General features: G+C 34.1%; 2 non-coding genes across 2 annotated transcripts; one reads left to right on the top strand and one right to left on the bottom strand.

Annotated features, from left to right (window-relative positions):
- The first annotated feature begins 977 nt into the window (after window positions 1–977).
- Window positions 978–1083, top strand: LOC128032989 (small nucleolar RNA R71). Its single transcript, XR_008189325.1, has one exon. It is a non-coding gene; the product is annotated as a small nucleolar RNA R71 (small nucleolar RNA).
- Window positions 1084–4990: 3907 nt separating this feature from the next.
- LOC128032922 (small nucleolar RNA R71) lies at window positions 4991–5097 on the bottom strand. The gene has a single exon (XR_008189262.1). It is a non-coding gene; the product is annotated as a small nucleolar RNA R71 (small nucleolar RNA).
- Between the last annotated feature and the right edge of the window lie 274 nt (window positions 5098–5371).

Raw genomic sequence — 5371 nt, 5'->3', positions numbered from 1 at the left:
AAGAGGGTGCTAGATTATCAGAATTCACTAGTTTAGGGTTTACCTCATCAAATTTTTTATCATTTGATTTTTCAGTTGTAAGGACTTCAACTGTTGGCTGACTTCCCTTATTTTCAGTAGGTTCATCTTCAACCACAACCTTTTTAGCTTCCAAAATCTTATCACTTTGTAACTCTACCACTTTGCATTGTTCATTACCCAAATATCTCAGATTTTATATATCACTTGGCAAGGCTCCTTATGGTCTACTCTGAAGCTCAGCAGCTAACTGACCCATCTGGTTCTCCAAACTTTTCAGTGTTGCTGCTTGACTTTGGATCATAGTTGCTTGACATTGAACCAAGGCATCATTTTTCACCATGTATGCTTTCAACAAGTCCTCAAAAATATTTGATGACTTAGCTTAAGGTGGTTTTAGGGCTTTTTGGTTAAACCCTTAGGTTTGATTGGGTCTATGTTGCATCTGATTGTTGTTTGGTCTAATTCCTTGGTTACTCCAGGAAAACCTTGGATGATTCCGCCACGAAGGATTGTAGAAGTTGGACTGTGGTCCTTATACTCTTCTATTTTGATACTTGTTCCTTACATAATAAACTGACTCAAGGTTTGAAGGGCAATTCTCAATAGAATGACCATCCCCATAGTATACGCACAAAATAACATCATACTGACTTGGTGATTGAGTTGCAAAATTATTTAAACCATTAGTGGTAAACTATTTTAACATAGAGGAAATAGAAGATACTTGGGCAGAGAGTGAAGTCAGTGCATCCACTTCATGCATTTTGGCTACTCATCTTCCTAAAATTGCTCGATTTGTGGGCCATTGGTAATTGTTTCTTGCGATCCTCTCGGTGATCTCGTAAGCCTCATTATAAGACTTAGACAAAATCACACCATTCGCAGAAGCATCCACCATTAATCTTGTGTGTGCATTGAGACTGTTATAAAGAGTCTCCTATTGGATACAATGAGGAATCCCATGATAACGACACTTACGAAGTAATTTCTTGAATCTTTCCCATGCCTCATAGAAATACTCGTCATCCAAATGTTGGAAAGTAGTTATCTAATTATGCAACTTTACGTTCTTGCTTGGGGGAAATACTTTACCAAAAACCTTTCTGGTAATTCTTGCTAGGTAGATATTAAACTTGGTGGCAAAGAATTCAGCCATGCTTGTGCTCGATCTCGCAACGAGTATGGAAACAATTTTAACTTCATTGCATCTTTAGTTAGACAAGCTATCTTAAACGAATCACTCACCTCCATGAACAAACGAAGGTGTAAGTGTGGATCTTTTGTAGGCATACCACTAAACTGGCCCATCGTTTGGAGCATTTGAAACATCACTAGTTTCAATTCGAATTATGGAGCCTTAATATCTGACCTTCTAATTCTTAGATTTAACTCATTAAATAGTGGCACAGTGTATTGTCTGATGGCACGATCCCTATCATCAGTAATAAGGATTGGGTTGTGCACTTGTTCGACTCCATTACCTTGTCCATCATTTTCATTTCCAAGGTCCATCTCGGCTTGTCTTTGAGCAAATCTCTTACGTCTTCTTTGTCTAAAATTCTGCTCGATTTTAGTGTCTACAGGTAATAGATCAATGATTCAATCCATGCTCATAAAACACCTGAAAATAAATCACAAAAAAATAAATAATAAAAATAAATTATTATAGTTAAAAATTAAATAAAAAAATAAAAACCAAATTGTAAGAATAATTTCACAAAGAATGATTAAGGCATTAGTCCTCATCAATGACGCCAAAAACTTGTAATGTGGTTTGTGCAAGTGTACACAGTTGTTCAAGTAATAAGTAATTAAAAATGAGTTATTATCTCCATAGGGACTGTATAAGCTTAACCGATTAATTGCAAAATTATGAATAACAAATTGATGTGAAAATTTAATGATTTCGGATAGTGATGGTTAAATTAAATAAATGCAAAGAGTGATACCTAAATTCAATTTTAATCTAGATGCGATTTACTTAAATGTATGAATGAATAGCATTAGCAACAAAAAAATAAACATTTTATGGGCTAGGATAATTATATTAATCAATTCAATTCACTTTAGCATGCTTAATAATGTTCGAAAATACTTCCATGGGAACTCGATATTTCATGAGTTTGGAAACCAAATTAAGTCCTTTTGGAGTCTTTTACTTAGTTAAATATGCATTTTACTGATCATATTAACTAAGGGTTTCTTAGTATTTATGCGAGGTCACAGGGACATTTACTTTTGCAACAGTTTAATCACATAAACCTAAAAATTGTGCAAGATAATAAAGCTAACTAAAAATATTATGAACCTCAACTTAGTCGGGTTTAATGATCTAAATTGAGCATTGCACTTTTAATTATGTGTCTACTAGTCGTCGTCTAGTTAGGATCGCTGTGCTAATTTGAGTGCACCCAATCACATATGAAAGAAATGTATCATGATATTAATTGAATACATGATCGACTGAGGCCTAAACACATTAAACATGAATAAATAAATCTTATCGAATTAATATAATCATCCTAGCAAATAGGATTTAAAATATCATCCCTTATATAATTTCAAGTTTACAAGCAACTTCTGACCGAGAAGGGGGAAAGATCAAGAAGGAAAGCAGCTGAAGGAGAAAACTCCAGCATCATCTTTAACAACTGCAAGACATTGTGCTACCGGTGTTGAGAGTTGAATAGGCGAAAGCCATCACCTCGTGCTTTCTCCTTTAATTCTTATCGTATTTCCTTTAGAACTTAATTGTTAACGATGAGGTTGGTTACTGCATTAAACTTGAACTTGATTTACCTAGCTATGAGTTAAATCTCTTAAGCTTGAGATTACTTTCCTGAACCCTTTAAGTTCTATTATTATTCACAATTTATGTTAGAATTATTCTACTATTTTATTCAATGGTATTTCATGCTTTATACTGGTTGTGTGTTAACGAATATGTGGTAGGCTATTAAATATAACTTAATACCGACAGGGTTAGGTTAACTGGATAGACATTGGATAATATGAGTGAATGATAAATTATTTATTTGCAGCAACCACTAAACTTAGAGCCTTGCCCATATGAAAGAAGGTAGAAAATATTAGGGGTAGCCAAACTCAAGTCTATAGACATATAATATCTTAGGGGGAGGCAACCCAAGTTTTTTCTCTCGAAAGAAGCAGACTGCTGTAGAAACCTATAGAGGAGTAGAATATTCAAGACTTTGCTATGGCATAAATAGTGTAATAGTCCATTTTCAGTGGTGTCAGAAAGAGAGGTTTTAGGGTCACCAAATTCTACGAGTAAGTTCATAAATATTATTTAATATTTACGAGCTAATTGTGACTTTGAAAAGGTTTTTGATATAATGATTTTTGTTTTATAAACGATTTATTAAGTTCATTAATGTCAACTGGTTTTAGAAAATAAGGTATCGAGACCTCGTTTCTATAACCCAATCCATAAATATCTTTATAAATATTTACAAAGTTTCATTAAGGTGATTTTGAAGTTCCGTTGAAAAATTTTAACGTTTGGATAGTTAATTTATTAAAACGGACTTAATCGTGAAAAAAGTAAATTTTGATCACTATTTGATTTGAGTGATTAAATGATTAATTGAATGAAGGAAAAGGCGCTTAAATGGTAATTAGACCATTCAATAAGTTAGTGGATGGTTTTGGGCAACTAAAAGCATGAAATAGGATGATAATTTAAGTAGACAAAATGGTAATTTTGTAATTAAAGTAATTAAAATAAAACCAAAATCCATTATCATATTTTACAACCTATCTTCGCCGAATTCTAATGGAGGAAAAGCCATTTTTTGTGATGAAGCTTTCGTCCATGGTATTATCTTTGCATGGTATGTGATTTTAGCCCTATTTCTTTTAATTTCTATGTTTTTGAGATCATTGCAATTAGGTTCAGCTATCCCGTACCTTTGATTTTGTGCTCTATAACCCTATTTCAGGGACAAATACGGGTTAGGGGTGTTACAAATAGTTAGAGAGGGTAGATGCATTAGTAACCCCAGCCATCCTAATCAATATTGATATTCCTTAATCTTATTTTCTGTATTTACCGTGGCATTCTTGTTTTGTTTACTTGTTTTGTTTTGCATATTTTATACATCATCATTCTCTCATTTTGTCACTAAATTCTCACTTTTATTTTGCTTTAGCATTAATTAAGCTTAACTCTAATAACCCAACCAAAATTTACCTATCTCATCCCTGTGGAGACGATCTCAGTCATCACTATTTTACTTGTTTGACGTGTATACTTACACAATTTACACATTCTATTGACAAGCGACAAGTTTTTGACGCCATTTTCGGGGATTGGCAATTGGTGAAATTTGGTTTTTTTATTCTCTTTTGTTGCATTTGTTTTAGCTAACTTAGTTGCATTAAATTTTTGCAGGTTTTCTCAGTGCATGAGTAGAAGCATTACTGTTAACGAAAAGTATCCTTTTGACCCAAAAATCGAAAGAACTTTGTGTAGGAGGAGAAGAGAACTACGTTATATGGCTAGGGAAAGAAATGATCTTGGTCTAAAAGATACATTGAATCCAAATGGTCTGGATGTCAATCTTGCTATTCATCATGTGATAGATGATCGAGACAGACCAATTTGAGAGCATGTAGTTCTAATTTTGGATTACCTGAATCCAGTGATAGTAAGACCACACATACAAGCTCAGCATTTTAAGTTGAAATCGGTAATGTTCCAAATGTTGCAAACAGTTGCACAATTTGGGGGGTTGCCCACTGAAGATCTAAGACTACATTGAAGGCTTTTTTTAGAGGTCTGTGACTCGTTTAGACAACAGGGTGTTCCTGAAGATGCCTTGAGGCTTAAATTGTTCTCATATTCTTTGAGAGATGGCTTAATACTTTGCCATCGAGAATAGTGGTATCACGGAATGACTTGTGCCAGAGGTTTTTGCTACGGTATAATCCGCCAAACATGAATGCCAAGCTCAGAAATGACATCACATCTTTTCGGTAATTAAAGGATGAAACACTTCACGAAGCTTGGGAAAGATTTAAGGAATTGTATAGAAAATGTCCTATGCATGATTTTCAGCATGTGACACAGATGGAGATGTTTTATAATGGACTAAATTCACATACAAAGATGGTAGTCGATGCTTTTGCCAATGGTACTTTGTTGGATAAATCCTATAATGAAGCATATGAGATTTTGGAATGGATTGCCAACAATGGTTATCAATATCCTACCATATGAGTTGGGACTACCAGGAGAGTAGTGGGCACCATTGAGTTTGATGCAATCAGTTTATTGACCGTTTAGGTTCCTCTTTAGCTAATATGATCAAAACAATGAAGATGCCAA

This window comes from Gossypium raimondii, chromosome 9 (genome assembly GCF_025698545.1).
Source record: "Gossypium raimondii isolate GPD5lz chromosome 9, ASM2569854v1, whole genome shotgun sequence".
Lineage (NCBI taxonomy): Eukaryota > Viridiplantae > Streptophyta > Magnoliopsida > Malvales > Malvaceae > Gossypium > Gossypium raimondii.
This window is presented reverse-complemented; position numbering and strand designations above follow the sequence as displayed.